Below are 17,832 nucleotides of genomic sequence, written 5' to 3' on the forward strand. Positions count from 1 at the left end.
GACCGGACGGCCGGACATTCCCAAACTAGCAACCGCTTGAGGTTGGTAAGCTTGTGGAGTGTTGCAGGGAGACTGTGAAGCTTGTTGAATTCCTTAAACTCCATCTCTTCTCTGCCGATCCCAAAAAGTGTCAGACGGCACAACAAGGAGTCCCATGGCATCATCCGTACGTCATCAGACTCTCTAGTTTGGATGAACTCGGGGCAACAAGCCTGGGATTAATTGTCATCCCATCCAGCAAACAATATAGGGCTTCTTCTTCGGGGCAACAAGCCTGGGATTAATTGTCATCCCATCCAGCAAACAATATAGGGCTTCTTCTTGGAGAGCCTTGGGAGGTGGGTGAGCCTCATCTCCTGATGATGGCCCAACCAGACCATCTAAACTGTCTGTACACAATTTCTTCAGTGAGGTTAGCATCAGAAGGTGCTTCCACTCCAAAGGTGGGCACTTCCTGAGGTCCAGACACTCAAGCCCTATCAGTCTATTGAACGCTACCACCTGATCTAAGCTCTGCAGATCATCATTTCCAACAATTTCCAATCTTACTCCATAGTATGATTTTGGGTCGTAATCAAACATCTCAAGTAGCCTTACGTCACTTATATAAACAAGACAAAGAGTCCCAGTCCACGGGATCTGAGGCACTAACAATAATTCTGTACAGTTAATTATCTCAAGCTCTTGTAGTTTGGGAAACCAATCAATGTTCCAATTTTGATCTGGTTTAGGGTAAACAATGTGGTTTGAAAATGGCAACTCCGAGAGTTTAGGGCAGTCTCTAATAATCAATGCTTGCAAGAGAGGAAACATATGATGAGGGTCATGTGATGGTACCTACCACTACCAGAAAAACTGGGGTTGCCGACGGCCAAATCTATGCCGAGGCCCCCGTCGGCATCGCCAGACATATGCCGACGGCCAAGGATAGGCCGTAGGCGTAGAAAAGCCGTCGGCATACATCCATCTACGCCGACGGGGCCGTCGGCATAGACGAGGCCGTCGGGACCGTCCGAGATACGCCTACGGGGCTCGTCGGCATAGGTCAGGCCGTCGGCATAGCACGGGCCCACCTGCCCGGTCAGCGCTGACCATTTGACGGCGTTGAACCTACGCCGACGGGTGGTAACGGCGGCCGTCGGCATATCTGTGGCAGAGGTATGCCTACGGCACAGCCGTCGGCATAGGCCCCTCCGCCACGTCATCAATCCTTGTGCCACGCCACGTCACCGATCCGTGGGACAACCTCCGTGTGTGCACATATATGCCGACGACCTTGCCGTCGGCATACGTGGGCATTACTTTATTTTTTATTTTTACTTTGTTTTGTTATTTTTACTTTATTTTAGTTTTTGCTTTTGCATAAGATAATTATGCCTTATCTAAAAAAACATAACCGATGGTATATCGATTGCCCCCCGTTACGAACGTCGCTATCGCCGTGTCACGGAGGGGGGAAACGGTCGACACGGAAGGAATTCTGGTTGGTGGGGGGGTTCGGGGTGTAGCTATGTCACCGAAACATCGCACGGGTCCCGATGCATATGTGAAAGTGTTCATGCATGCGTAGACGCCCGTCTTGGGGCTCCGGGGTATGCCCCCCCTCACGGACGGCGCCGCCGCCGGCACCTGGAGGGGGGAAACGGACGCGTGGGGTCTACACGGAGGGGATCTTGCTGTGGGTCTGGCCCGGATGTTGCTCCAAAGTGTTCCTATGGGCTGACCTAACACAACCGGTGGGGAGGTCCACTGGTCAAAGCCCGTCCGTGCAAAGTCAAAGGGCTAGATCTCGTGGTCAAACGCTACAGGGTTAGGCGGGACGGGGGCACTGGGGGGGGTAGCAATGCCACCGGAGCGTCGCACCGGGCCCTCATACATGCGGGGTGGTGTGGTGGCATGTCCGAAGAGGCGGGACGCGTCTCCGGGGCGTGGGCCCCTCTCACGGACGGCGATGACATGGTAGTAGATGTTCTGCGGTAACGATGCGGCGTCAATATTACTAAATACTCGGAGCACGATAAAATCATAAGTTTTTTTGCACGACGCGGGCACATGTTCTATAGGAATGATGTTATTTTTTCATAATTTTTGGTGATGGAGAAGTCTCTAAAAAATTCCCTCTACGCGGATTGCCCTTCGCGCGTCTACGGCTGTGGCCGGCGGCCTCCGGGGGCTAGCATGCCGCCAAATCTTGCGTAGGCGGCCTCTCACAAGTCTGGAAGTGTTGTGGCGGTTGCAAACGCCAGGAATGCGTGTCCGGGGTGTGCCCCCCCTCACGGACGGCGCCGCCACCGGCACCTGGAGGGGGGAAACGGACGCGTGGGGTCTACACGGAGGGGATCTTGCTGTGGGTCTGGCCCGGATGTTGCTCCAAAGTGTTCCTATGGGCTGACCTAACACAACCGGGTGGGGAGGTCCACTGGTCAAAGCCCGTCCGTGAAAAGTCAAAGGGCTAGATCCCGTGGTCAAACGCTACAGGGTTAGGCGGGACGGGGGCACTGGGGGGGGGGGGGGTAGCAATGCCAGCGGAGCGTCGCACCGGGCCCTCATACATGCGGGATGGTGTGGTGGCATGTCCGAAGAGGCGGGACGCGTCTCCGGGGTGTGGCCCCCCCTCACGGACGGCGATGACACGGTAGTAGACATTCTGCGGTAACGATGCGGCATCAATATTACTAAATACTCGGAGCGCGATAAAATCATAAGTTTTTTTGCACGACGCGGGCACATGTGCTATAGGAACGATGTTATTTTTTCATAATTTTTGGTGATGGAGAAGTCTCCAAAAAATTCCCTCTACGCGGATTGCCCTTCGCGCGTCTACGGCTGTGGCCGGCGGCCTCCGGGGGCTAGCATGCCGCCAAATCTTGAGTAGGCGGCCTCTCACAAGTCTGGAAGTGTTGTGGCGGTTGCAAACGCTCGGAACGCATGTCCGGGGTGTGCCCCCCCTCACGGACGGCGGCGCCGCCAGCACCTGGAGGGGAGAAACGGACGCGTGGGGTCTACACGGAGGGGATCTTGCTGTGGGTCTGGCCCGGATGTTGCTCCAAAGTGTTCCTATGGGCTGACCTAACACAACCGGGTGGGGAGGTCCACTGGTCAAAGCCCGTCCGTGCAAAGTCAAAGGGCTAGATCCCGTGGTCAAACGCTACAGGGTTAGGCGGGACGGGGGCACTTGGGGGGGGTAGCAATGCCACCGGAGCATCGCACCGGGCCCTCATACATGCGGGGTGGTGTGGTGGCATGTCCGAAGAGGCGGGACGCATCTCCGGGGCGTGGCCCCCCCCTCACGGACGGCGATGACACGGTAGTAGACGTTCTGCGGTAACGATGCGGCGTCAATATTACTAAATACTTGGAGGGCGATAAAATCATAAGTTTTTTTGCACGACGCGGGCACATGTGCTATAGGAACGATGTTATTTTTCATAATTTTTGGTTGTGGAGAAGTCTCCAAAAAATTCCCTCTACGCGGATTGCCCTTCGCGCGTCTACGGCTGTGGCCGGCGGCCTCCGGGGGCTAGCATGCCGCCAAATCTTGCATAGGCGGCCTCTCACAAGTCTGGAAGTGTTGTGGCGGTTGCAAACGCCTGGCACGCGTGTCCGGGGTGTGCCCTCCCTCACAGACGGCGCCGCCGCCGGCACCTGGAGGGGGGAAACGGACGCGTGGGGTCTACACGGAGGGGATCTTGCTGTGGGTCTGGCCCGGATGTTGCTCCAAAGTGTTCCTATGGGCTGACCTAACACAACCGGGTGGGGAGGTCCACTGGTCAAAGCCCGTCCCGAAGGGGGGAAACGGCCACGTCGGGCCGACACGGGGGGTATCTTTGGGTGGGTTGGGCCGAGATGGTGTTGGGGGGTGCAGCTATGGTCTGGGCTACGAAAATCAGGTGAAAAGGTCCACCGGTCAGACCCAGTCCGGCACAAGTCAAAGAGCTAGATCCGGCGGTCGTCTATGTCAGGGTTAGACGGGACGGGGTACCGGAGGGGGTTGCAATGCCGCCACGTGTTGCGGTGGGCCCTACTACGCTTGTGGAAGCATGGTGGCACGCTCAGGCACCCGACACGCGACTCCGGGGTGTGCCCCCCTCACGGGCGTCGCTGCCGCCATGTCTTGGAGGTGGAAAACGGCATCCATCATGGAAAGTGGACTATCACGGTGAAACCTTCAGACTATTTTTGGGCGAGGTGGGACTATTTTTTACATTGTGCTGAGAGTCACACATATGTCGTAATAAAAAAAATAAAAAATGCAAAGTATCTATGCCGACGGCTTAGCCGTCGGCATAGCAGCGCGCACGACCATGGATCGATGACGTGGCAAAGGGCCAGGCCTATGCCGACGGCCAAGCCGTCGGCATAGGTTGACCTTATCCGCTGCGGTTCGCCCCCGACCACCCATTCCCCATCTCCCCCTTCCTCCCGACCCACACCCGCGCCGCCGCCGGATCCTCTGCTCCGCCCGCCGCTGCCCTTCCTCTCTAGTCGCTGCCGCCGCCCTTCCCTCGCCCTGCTCCGCCGCCGCCCCACCCGCGCTCTGGGCCACCACCGCCTTTCCCTCGCCACTCGCCGCAGCCGCCCCACCCGTGTTCCGCCCCGGCCTCGTTGTCTCGGGTCGCGCCGCCGCCGCCCTTCCCTTGCCACGGTGGGGCGCGTGGAATCCTACCCGGCCACCCCTCGCCCGCGCCCTCGTCGAGCTCGGTTCGGCCGGACCTCCCCGAGCCCACTCCTCCCTCAACGCCGCCCGACCGTCGCTCCGGCCGGCGGCTAGGTTGCACCGGCCCTCCTTTGCCGCTGCTCCGGCCGGCCTAGCCCGAGCCCGAGCTCCCCTCCGCCTCCCCCTCCGTGCCTGCCCCCCCTGAGCCAGCCCTCCCCCACGGTGAGCTCCTTCCCTCCCTCTTTGAAGGAATTTTTTTAATTTAGTTAGATGATAGATGGATGGATGCATTATGTATGATGATAGATGGTTATATGGATGTATGCATGCATTATTTATGATGATAGTTAGATGATAGATGATTTGATGATAGTTAGAAATATGAGAAACGCAAGAAATGCAAAAAAAATAGATGATAGATGATGATGTTGATGATGATAGATTATGATGTTAATGATGATAGATGATGATGTTGATGATAGATGATAATGCTTTTTTTATGCCTTGATAATTTTTAGATGATGATGATGACAGATTTCCATTTTTTGCGAAAGAGATGATAAATGATGATGATTGTTGGATCATGATAAATGATGATGATGATTATTTTTTTATGCTTCGATGATTGTTACATGATGATAGATGATGACGGCGATGTTCTTAAATTTTGTCACAGTGCAGGTTCTGTGGTGTTCCATCTCGGTGGAGTGATCGTCGTAGGAGCTGTTGGACCCCGGTTGGGGAGGGGGAGGCAGGCGAGGAGGAGGGTGGTGACGGGAAGGGGGTTGACAAGAAGGGGTGGCTGCGTGGCAAGGCAAAGCTACCAAAGCAGGTTCCTGCTACTGAGGAGCAGAAGTGGCTCATTGAGCCCACGGGAAAAGAGTAAGTGGTTCATTATTTTGCTTGTCACATGCTTATTCCGGTTGTTATTTATTTTTCTTGTCACATGCTAATAGTTCATTCTTTTGCAGCAACTGGATATATTCTAAAGGGGTCCGTATTCCCAACGGCCTCATCACCGTCTTGCTGAAGTTATATTGGCCGGGGTTGTACTGTCCTGATCTAGTCAGGCAGCCGGACCGTCGGGTTTTGGCCACGAGCTGGGACCACTGGGAAGCGGCCCGCCACGCGGACCATGAGACCCATGCCAAGGCCGTGATCACTACTTTCTGGGTGAGTTCTCTTCAGAAGCACAAGTTCATTCTAGTTTCACGAATGATTTAACTCATGGCTTCTTCCATTCTTGTTTCATGCATGATTGTAGAAATTCTATCGAGTTCTTCCGGAGCACAGGGCTAGAGCGGACCAGATCGTGCTGTGCCAATGCAAGAAGAAGGCCCGCCAGATGCAGTACGAGGTGCGCTATGTGGCCATCTCCACATACTACCACGACTATCTTGGTGTGAAGATGACCAAGGAAGAAGCGCGGAGGATGGGCATTACCTTGGAGAGGCCCGAGTTCTTGGCGGTAAGTATAAAAGATTTTTCATTATGCTTTCATATATTATGCTTTCATTATGCTTTCATTACCTTGTGGTACATTATGCTTTATGCTTTATGCTTCCATAACACCAATTTGGACACACCTACATGCCATTATGCTTTTATTATGTAGGTGTGTCCAAATTGGTGTTATGGAAAAGACGAGTCCTGGGCGGCATTGGTGGATCTTTGGTGTGATGAGGCTGGAGCCTGGGCGGCTATGAGAACCAAAAATAAGGCTAACCGAGGGACGGAGGGAGTACATGCTCAGGGAAACTGAAACCACTATCTCCATAAGGCAGTTAATGTATGACTAACCCCATTAAACATTCTTCTTCTTCTATTTACCATCACTTTCTTATGTATGACTAACCTCTGTTTGGTGGTGCAGGAGGAGAAACTGAAGCGGCCGCTCTCACACATGCAGGCGTGGGAGATCGCCCATACGCGGAAGGACCCCAAGCCTGGCGAGCCCAAGTACTACGGAAAGAAGACCGCAGGGAGGAAGAAGGCCTACTCCGAAGCGTATCTGAAGTTACATCCTGACACACCTGACCCCATTGCGGCGCCTCTGGACGACATGGCGGTGGTGAGGATGGGGCCCAAGGAGCACGGTCGGGAGGCGGTTCTCGATGCTGTGATCACTCCTAGTATCTCCTACACACAGCTTCGTCGGATCGACCCGAGCCTGAGCCAGCGCACGAGCCAGCCAGTGACTAGTACACAGTCCCTCTTTCAGGAGCAACAATCTGTAAGTATTTTCCCTCTTATCTTCATTTCTCACTTCATTTTCCGCATTTAGTAGTTTTATGAGTTCCATCATGTCATACCGTAGGCCTACATGGAGTACACACGCCAGGAGACCATGGCGTGGCATCAGAGGCTTTATGAACACCAAGCGCAGAGGGATAGCCAGATGCGGCAGGCTTTTCAGGATATGGCGGCCGGCAGGTGTCCTCAGTTCCCTCCAGCACAATGCCCTCCAGCACAACCAGTGCTGATGAGCTTTGAGGAGTTCGTGGCACAGAACGCTGGCCCCTTGCCGGTTAGTTCATCCCCAATCTATTCACCCAAAGCATGTCATGCCTTTCAACACAGTCATATATCCCGTGCATATGTCTTTTCAACATCCAGGGAACAGGTGGATCTACCGTTGGCGGTGGTCTTCGCAGCACTCCGGAGACACGGAGCCCGACCACTCCGATCCACGGAGGCGGAGGCGGAGGCGGTCTTGGCGGTAGCGCTGCCACTAGCAGTGACGACCTGGGCTTTGGCCGTCTTGGCGGTGACGACCTCCGCGGTGCTCGATGATCCTTGTGTGGTGATGATGCTTGAGATGACTTGTGTGTGGTGATGATCATTTAGATGACTTGTGTGCTTCTCTATATGCTTATGCTTATGTTGGTTGTGATGATGTTCATTTAGAGACTTGTGTGTGATGATGCTTATGCATATATTGTTGTGATGGTGCCGGATGATATCCCGTTGTGTTTTATATGTCTATCCCATCATATATATCTGCTGATATGTGCTGCTATTTGAATTGAATTGATCTGAAAACAAACAGAAAAAAGAAAAAAAAAGCAAAAGCAAACTATGCCGACGGCTAGGCCGTCGGCATAGGGCTAGCGTGAGCTCCCAGTAGCTGACACGTGGCACCTATGCCGACGGCCTAGCCATCGGCTTAGTTTAAAAACTGTGCCGACGGCTAGGCCGTCGGCATAGGCACCCACGTGTCAGCTACTGGGAGCTCTGTATGAAGGACTATGCCGACGGCTTGGCCGTCGGCTTAGTTTCAAATTATGCCGACGGCCAGGCCGTCGGCATAGCCCTGGTCCTAGAGCAGCGGCTGGTCGCCCCCTGGCACACCCATGCCGACGGTCGAGCTGTCGGCATAGTTTTTGACTAAGCCGACGGCTAGGCCGTCGGCATAGTGGTGCCACGTGGCGACTGTTCGTTGGGCAGACTTGACGGCCGCCGCCGTTAGGCGTGATAGTTGCCGACGGCCAGGGCCGTCGGCATAGATGTACGGCCCCCGTCGGCGTATCATATATGCCGACGGCTTTTCTATGCCGACGGCCTCCCTGGCTGTGCCGACGCATATGTTGCCGACGGGGGCCGTCGGCATAGGCCTATCCCGACGGGACTCAGGCCTATGCCGACGGCCCTGGCGGGCCGTCGGCATAGGGGGCGATTCCGGTAGTGTACCCATTTTTTAAAACTTTCCAAGCCAACAAGTTCAAGCCTTATTAGCCTGCAAAAGCTTTGCTCTATAACAAACTCCTCCATTGCCACCATATCCTCCAATATTACTTTACAAAGACCCCACATCTTCTCTAAAGACGGGAGACTTTGCCAAGAAACACCAAAAAGACGGAGAGATTCAAGAGATTCAAGGGTGATTAGCCATGATGGACAAGAAGGACCTCCATGCCCTCTAATGCATAGATCTTTAACATATATATGTGATTTAAGGCTATCAAGGACAACTCTTTCGACACCAGGCTCGATATTAGACCGTTCACTATCGCAGTCCAATCTTAACCTCTCCAAGTAGTTTTTTTCCAGTAGTTTTGCTTTTGCTGCTTCTTCTTCCGTGTGTATATTCTCAAGGTTGTATATACCAAGCTCTCTTAGTTCGGTCAAATGCTCTAGTTGTGTTGGTTCAAATCCTTCATTTTCTTTATTGACTCGAAATACCTTCAATTCTTCTAAGAGTCTAAGTTTCCCCACATTATAAATATCAGCATGAAGCTCGTCACTTCGGGTATGAGAACAACACAATTTTGCAAGGTTGCTCAAGTCTCTGGGTAAATCACTACAGCCATACCAGGATCCTAGATCCAAAATCCTTAAATGATACAATATAGAAATGGCAAGTGGTAATTGCATCTCCCTTGCATTCCTTTTTTTCATTAAATGATACCTTTTTGTCCCCAGGCATAGGTATCGTAGGTGGATAAGTGTCGATAAGTTATGTAAAATGGACTCCACATAAGACGGCATGTCATCAAAATGAAGAACACGGAGAGCATTCGCTTCCCTAAATAGATCACCCAAAATATTGGCAAAACCTTCATCCATTTTTCCAAATAACATCAAACTCTGCAAATGTTACCTTCAACCTTGTCTTTAGTTTCCTCAATTCATTCTTAAAGTTTCCATTGGACACACCATTATCAACCCCTAATTTATTAATGATTATAGACATGTGACGGATGGATGGCTGGATTTCCACCGACCCCGTGTTGGAGTGATGTAAACTTATACAATCGTGAGAAGAAACTTGCAATGCCAAATCATGTAGCAGGTCATGCATAACATAGTACAAACAATCATCAGTCTCCTCTTCTCCAAAAAACCCATTCTTGGCCAAATCATCTAAATTTCTCAAACCTATATCTTGAAATGTTAGGTTTCGAGAATCAGATTGTAAGATATCTGGTCCTATCCACAAGTTAATCAGATTGATGCTACTGAAATGGAAATCATCAGGAAACAATGCAGCATAGGAAAAGCATTTTTGTAGATGAACATGAAGATGGTCATAACTAAGCTTCAAGGCAGGCATAATGTCATTGGCACCGGTCTGTCTCTCCCATTCTTTACTTTCTAAGACCATTTTCCAGTGATGCAAATTAAGGTCTTTTCTTAGTAATGCACCAACGGTTTTTGCAGCAAGAGGGGATCCCTTTAGTTTTTCCATTATCTTATCTCCAGTCTCGAGCAAAAAACTGTGATCATTTCTACATTGGTCATCACCAAAGACAAATGCATGGAATAACTTCCTAAAATATTCAGATTCTAAACCTTTCAGTTCTATATGATTAGTTGTTTCAACCATCTTTGCTATTGCTGGAAACCGAGTTGTTACTAGAATGATGCTACCCTCTTTTTGTGATGTTTCCAGTGGCAACAATAATCTTTTCCAGTCATCCTCATCACTACAGTCCCATATATCATCCAATACAAGCAAGAACCTTTTGGATTTAATCTTTGTTCAATTAGCTCTTCTGGTCTATACCCCTTTTCCCCTTCAACTTGTGGGATATCTTTATTAATATCTTCAAGCAACTTGTTCAGATTGAAATTGACAGATACACATACCCAAATCTGTACTTGAAAATGGTCTCGCACTTGCTTATATACAGAGGAAGATGTGCATGCTTTGGCTAGTTTGGATTGGAGCCTCCACAAAGCTGCGTATACTTTACTTTACTTTGATGACACTCTCTCTTTTTCTCTCCCTCTCTCTCTCTCTACATTGGGCTACCAAAGGATCTGATTCCGATGAATGACCTGATATATATGGTGATGGAATTTCCACTTTTCGTGTGTCAAGTCGATGTCCCCAAGCAAGAAAATTGCTGCCAGCCAGGGAAAGTATCCATTGTTGAGCTTCCTCTTATTCCAATGGCTGCTGGACAAGAGCACAAAGAAGCATCCCATTGGTCTGCTGGTAAGTAAAGAAAAGCATCCCATGCATTTGAGGAGGCTGCTGGTGAAGACAACGTAGTAGTACAAAGTTGGGTCATCTATTTTGGAATGGAGGGAGTAGTACATAAAGGAAGGAAGGAAGGAAGCTCCCCTCAGCAATGGGGACAAGGAATAAGAGGAATGAAGCTCAACAATAGAATGGATGCTGCCCTCAATTAAATATACCTGCGTTTCTGGACCAAGCTAGCTAGCTACCGCGGTTCTCAATGTTAAACATTGTACATACGGTATAACTATAAACCGTATATTGTGTGCGTGTGTGTAGCTGTTGTACTCCTGGTTAGGCTGTTGAGATTTGATCTTATCCTTTGTTGTATCTTGGAGATCAATCCATGGCATAACCACCCTGTAATCTTGCGGCCTTTGTGTCTATATTAACATGCACGCGTCCCTGCTAACTGCATACGCTTAAGCCTCATTTTCTACACTCAAATAGTTTGGAACCTGGATGCCAAATGATACATACAATTACCCCAGAACTGAAACTTTCCAATGAATGATCTTCACACGTACGTACGGTAGCTAATCTGTCGAAAATTGAAGTAAATGATGGGCAAGTAAAGCTCCTACATTGAGAGAGGGGAGATTAAGAAGAGTGAGCACTGACAATCCCATCGCATGTGTTTTGCATGGGATGGGGATGGGGTTGAGCAGGAAGCAAGTAAACCCTCTGTCCAAATGATTTAATATTGTCCATACCCATACAGAAGAGAAACCGGATGGCCTATTTTTCGTGCGGAAAAGATAATTATTTTATTTGGCACAATAAGTTAATCCCTAGCTACAAAGGATAAGTTTCAGGACTCCCCTAGCTGGATTATGCTTTACTTTGCTTTATTTATTCTTTACTTTGCTTTATTGTGCTTTACTTTGCATTGATTTATTCTTTACTTTGCTTTACTGTGCTTTACTTTGCTTTGATTTATTCTTTCAAGCTTCATTCTTTTTGGTGGTACAAGGAGTCTCCTGTAGAAGCTCAACAATATAGAGACAGGGATTATATAAGGCCCGGCCCTTTTACTCTTTTGTACAGTAAGCACTAACCAAGTAATGAATCACGTGTGCTTATTATTTATAGTAGCATATATAGCAGGGTGGAGTAATCATTCAATATGTACTATATGAACTTTCTCAATTTTGATGGGCTCTCCTCTCACGGTTGGTTGGTTGGTTCACAGCGGAGCAAAAGAGCGAAAAAGTAAATTTACCGGACCGGTACCTACCGGTTAGAAATCCACCACACATGCATTTCATCAAGATTCATGTGGTCTGACAACGTATATCATATCTTGCTGTATACATTGTGAATACTAGTGACATAGCCTGACAGAAAGTACATGGTGGCAGCCTTTTACAGAGAAGAGAGAGATAGGGAGGAGAAAAATAACCGTGCATGCATGCATTCTCTCTCCCATACATCTAACATATATTAATTTTCATCCTCATATTTTAAATGATTGATATCTTTTCAAACAAATGTCCACTTTTTAAACTTTTTATATATTAGAATTCGCGTTGACAAGACCTTCAAAACAAGATCAATCTAGGATATATTTCAACTAATTTTTATTTTGTGTATTTCAATTATCTTTGAAATCCCTTTCAGAAAAATATAAGATTATTTCGGTAATTCACAAAAGTGATTTCGATTGTTTCACTAATTTCGAAAAAAATATGATTTCACTAGTTAAAAAAATTAATTTCAAACATTTTTAAACACTGGTTTCACTTATTTAAAAATACATATTTCACTAATATTCAAAATCAAGTTCACTAATTTCATTAAAATGATTTCACTCATTTAAAAGAACTAATTTCACTCGTTCTTAAACACTAGTGGAAGTGTTATGTATTTCTCAAAACGATTGGAAAGATTTTCAGTGAGATATTAATTGAAATAACTATGTGTAGTTGAGCTGTGCAAAATATGTGAAACTGATATTTCAATGTGTTGTTGCAAGTTGTCAAACTAATTTCTGTGAAAATATATGAAATTACTTCTCTGAAATATATGAAACTGATATTTCTCATATTTGTAACTTGTTCTTTCAGTGAGATATGTATTGAAAAATATGAAATTACTTCCCTGAAATATATTTGAATGTGGTGTTGCAAGTTGTGAAACTAATTTTTGTGAAAATATATGAAATTACTTCTCTGAAATATATGAAACTGCTATTTCATATATTTGTAACTTGTTATTTTGGTGAGACATGTATTGAAATATATGAAATTACTTCCCTGAAATATATTTCAATGGAGTTGCAAGTTGTGAAACTAATTTCTGTGAAAATATATGAAATTACTTCTCTAGAATATATGAAACTGCTATTTGTCACATCTGTAACTTGTTATTTCAGTGAGATATGTATTGAAAAATATGAAATTACTTCCCTGAAATATATTTCAATGTGGTGTTGCAAGTTGTTAAACCAATTTAACTGTAATGGTTTGTGCAAGATATGTGAAATTTATATTTCAGTATGGTGAAGCTAGATCATTTTTAGCTTGTGGAAGTGTTATATATTTCTCAAAATGATTGCAATGCTTTTTGGAAGAGTTCAGATGATATTTCAGTTAGATATGAATTGAAATTGCTATGTCTAGATGAGCCGTGGACAAAAAAATGCGAAACTGACATTAAAAACAAAATTATATTTTAATAGGTACGACTAAATGAAATTGTCAAAGAAACAATAAATGTAGGAATTTGTGGAGATAGAGAGGAGAAACAGTGAGTTTATTCTGTGCATGCGCATGCACTTTGTATGATCCACCCGTACCTGTGTATGACAAAAAGCTATCAATAGTACCCATGTGGAAGGAAAGTTGTCAGAGAAAGAAAGAAAGAGAGATACGGAAGTGTGTGAAGCTGAATGCATGCATATACTTATGAGGTGGTGGGACCGCTGCACAAATCTGAAAGCAAACCAACCGTGGATGTTCCACCGGTACATCCCTGAACCGGTAAAAAGAGCTTTCTGAGCAAAAGAGGCAGTTAGCTGTAGGCAGTCGACAGGATGGAGGCTCACTGCGTCGAGTTCTCGAGGCTTCGCACAGAGAAGCGAGCCACTAGCGATCAAGATGTGCCGGCCCAATTAGGAGATAGCGCAGGCGCTACAGCGTCCGGTTTTGGGAATCTTCTAGAGGGATCTTGAAAAGTTTTAGGAACCTTCTAGTAGGTTCATGAACCGGGTTTTCACTTGTTTTTTCTGTTTGCTTTTTCTTTGTTGTTTTTACTGTTTTTTTCTTTTTCTTTCTACGTTTTTCTGGTTCTTTATTTCATCTTTCAATTCCTTTTTCTTCTCGTTTTATTTTCTTTTTGTTCACGTTTGAAATTATGTTTGGGAGTTTCAAAAAATCTTGCCATTTCAAAAATTGTTCACCAAATTCAAAAAAATGTTCATGTTTTCAAATTTTGTTGCGAGTTTCCATAAATGTTCCATTTAAAGAATTGTTCGAAATTGCAAAAAATGTTCATATTTCAATTTTTGTTTGGGAGTTTCAAAAAATGTTTCCAGTTTAAAAAAATGTTTGAGTATCCAAAATTTGTTTTCGAATTTGAAAAATGTTTGGGTTTTCAAAAGAACTTTCACGTTTTATATTTTTTGGAGATTTTACAAAAATGTTCCAATTCCGAAAAATTGTTTGCATCTTTTGAATTGTTGAGTTTTTCCAAATCTTATTCACAATTTCTAAAAGTGTTCGCTGTTTCATACAACCTTCACATTTTTTTCTCAAAAATAGTGTTTCTCGTACTAATCTTTAAAAACAATAACTTAGTTTTTTGTAACATCTGAACAAAATGAAAAAACAGGAACAATTTTTTATCTTCAGAACATTTTTTTGAAATTTCGAACAAATTTTGAAATTCAGCAGACAAAATGGTTGCATATTTGAAAAAATGTTCATAAATTTAAAAAAATCCTGTTTCAAAATATGTTCTTAACTTAAAAAATGTTCGCCTTTCAAAATATGTTCATAACTTGAAAAAATGTTCCACTTCTCAATTTTTATTCAAATATTCCATTAATGATCATAATGTTGGCTTTTTCTAAATTTTGTTCAGAGTTTCGATTTTTTGTTCACAGATGAAAAAAATGTTGCCTTTTGTCGAAAATGTTTTTGTTTTTGTTTCAACATTTGTTCATAAATTCGAAAAAAAACTTCTTTTTAAATTTACTCACAAACTCAAAAAATGTTCGTGTTTGTCAAAAAATATTGAAAAAATGTTCCCATTTTTCAAAATTTGTTCACAAATTCACACATTCTTTCCATTTTGAAATTTGGTAACAATTTTAAAAATTGGGAAATTGTTTCAATACTTTTTCCTGTATGTTGGAAATTGTTCAGAATTTCTTTTGTAAGTATTCAGATTTTGATTTAAATGTTCGAGAAAATAGATTTTTATCTGTCGGTATTCTTAGTGCTAAAAGACTTTGCGTTGCACATTTAACCATAGTGCTGATCAGCTCCGGTGATTAGGTACGGTCTCTATTAGTGCTGAGTCGCAAGTTCGTGTCGAGGGCTGCTCTTTTTTGCGTTGTATTTTTCCGGCATGCTTTAACCTGTGCGTGGGCCGGGCCAGACAAAGCCTTAACCTGTGCGAAGTCCCTCCAATTCTGCGGCAGATAGGGGAGGTCCCCGGGTTCAGCGGCATGAGCGGGGCGAGTGCCAGCGTGCTTTGGGCTGGGCTAGGCTCAATGAATGCTGCGACTGCGTGATACGGGCCCACTATTATGCACTCTTTTTGAGAGAGAGAGAGAGAGAGCGGATTCAACGGAGAGCTCCTATCCTAAATTGTGTGTTGCTACCGCTAAAAAAATGTGCGTGTTGCTCTTTGCACCTCTCAAAAACAAAGTGAGGCTCTTTGCGACAAACTATTATGCACTTTTCTTTCCCCTTTTTCTTTTTTCAACACATGTCTATCTTTTCATACACATTGTACATTTGTCGTATGCGTCAAATCTATTTTATTTATACATGTTTAACATTTTTTCGAGGAATATTTAACATTCCATGATTAACCTTTTCTTTGCGGTTATCCGTTCATTATCCAACATGTACACGCGTGGGCTAACACCAGTGGAGTGAGAGAGTGCATGTTTCACATCTTTCTTTGTGAAAAGTTTTCAGGATTTTTTTGACTTTAAAAAGAATCAATTTTTTTGCCATATCAGGTGCATATGCACTCAAGTGCATCCATGTATTTTTCATGTTTCGCATGTGCTCTTTTGTGTTGCGTTGGAACTATACAGATAGTGGTCTTTACACACCTCAACAAAAACACAGACAACAACAAACACTTGCTTGAACAAGTAACTTTAATTTTATGTACAAAACTGTGACCACACAGTAGACCAGAACCAATCTCTTTAAGTTACTAAGCTCGCGGGGAATAAAGCCCTTGGAGAGCTCGGGGCCTTTTTCCCTATGTGTCCGTCTATTATGGTCGGGATGGAGCTTACGGCACCTATGTCAGGATCCTGAGGCAACAATCTCATGTTGGTTAACCTCCACGTGGCCATGTCGGTTTGCTACATCTTTGTACCTTCATGGTTGCAGGAGAAGCCTAACATCATCATGGAGCCATCTTTCCGTGGTGCGGTGGTGGATTCGGAGCCAAAGTGCGATGCACCAGCAGAGGTCGAACAAATTTATGGCTTTTGAAGGCATTGACACCAAAAGAGATTCTATAGATGTGATGTGCAGATGAGGCCATTTCTAACCGATCCCCTATAACCGGCTAGTTGAATAAAATTTCAATTTTACTCCACTAACCGGCACCTAGCTGATCCCCTATCGGCCGTTAGTGGAGTATATTTTTTACTTCATCCCCAAAACTTCCCTATTTTTACTCCATCGATATGCGGCCGAGTAAAAATATGTGGCTCGCTCTCTCGTCTGTGCGGCCGCTGCATCTTCGCCGGCGCGCCTCCCGCCGGCCCCGCTGCTACCTCGTTTCATCCCTTTCCCTCCACCGCCATTCTTCCCGTCGGCCAGCCCTTTCAGACCCCATCGCCGTTGCCAGAATCAAGGTGAAACAACACCGCCGTCGCCATTGTTGATTCGTCCGCTTTCTTTTCAATTTCTTCCTTGTCTAGCGGCCGCCGCATCTCACCTTACTTGAGCACTGCTGCAGGTCACCCGCCACTCGCCACTTCTGTCTAAACCATGCCGGCCGGTTTTTGCACCACCACAGCACCCCAAGCGTTCGAAGAATTGCCTAGGTGAGTTTTTTTATTTGTTTCTCTTTGTACCGAGTCGTTTGATTGAACCGAACCATTTGGATTGTATATGGAGAGGTTGAGGGAGATGGCGTTGGAGGACTCATCGTCGTCCGAAGAGGAGGAAGAAGACGATGATGACTTTGACACCATTTTAGGCATGATTTTTAATTATGATGTTCGGCGGCCGAGGAGAGGATCACAATTTGGCCGCATACACATCAACCGTGATAGAGCGGAGGGCCATGCCAAGATCATGCAAGATTACTTTGATCCAAACCCAACCTATCCAGAGAAGTACTTTCCCTGATGCTTTCGGATGCACAGAAGTCTTTTTCTAACCATTGCAAAAGCTGTTGAGAGATATGATGACTGGTTCAAGCTCCGAAGAAATGCGTCTGGAGAGATCAGTGCAAGCCTATGCTGAAATGCATTGCGGCTATTCGAGTCTTGGCATATGGGTGTTCTGCCGATGCAATTGATGACTATGTATGCATTGGCGAAGACACAATCTTGGAGGCTGTGCGAAGGTTCACCAAAGTAGTGATCGTTGTCTTTGGCCCGGAGTACTTGAGAGCACCAACCGAGGAAGACACCCAAAGGCTGATGACTGAGAGTGAAGCAAGAGGATGGCCAGAGATGCTAGGATCACTTGACTGTATGCACAGGAGATGGAAGAATTGTATCCTGCAGGTTGGAAGGGTCAGTACAAAGACTATGTCAAAAGTCCAACAATCATTCTTGAGGCAGTTGCATCTTCTTTGGTCTGCATGGCTCTCACAATGACTTGAATGTGCTATCGAGAACACATCTATTTTCCAGGCTTATAAAAGGTGAAGCTCCCGCTTGCGAGTACTCGGTCAATGGGCACAACTACTCGATGGGTTACTACCTTGCGGATGACATCTATCCATCATGGGACACCTTGGTCAAAATAATTTCGCGTTCAAAAGCTAACAAAAACACTCA

At 46.0% G+C, this 17,832-nt stretch overlaps 1 pseudogene; it reads right to left on the minus strand.

Annotated features, from left to right (window-relative positions):
* Positions 1-225: 225 nt before the first annotated feature.
* Positions 226-16,752, minus strand: LOC125519633 (annotated as a pseudogene).
* Between the last annotated feature and the right edge of the window lie 1,080 nt (positions 16,753-17,832).

Source organism: Triticum urartu, chromosome 7 (genome assembly GCF_003073215.2).
Source record: "Triticum urartu cultivar G1812 chromosome 7, Tu2.1, whole genome shotgun sequence".
NCBI classification, from domain to species: Eukaryota; Viridiplantae; Streptophyta; class Magnoliopsida; order Poales; family Poaceae; genus Triticum; species Triticum urartu.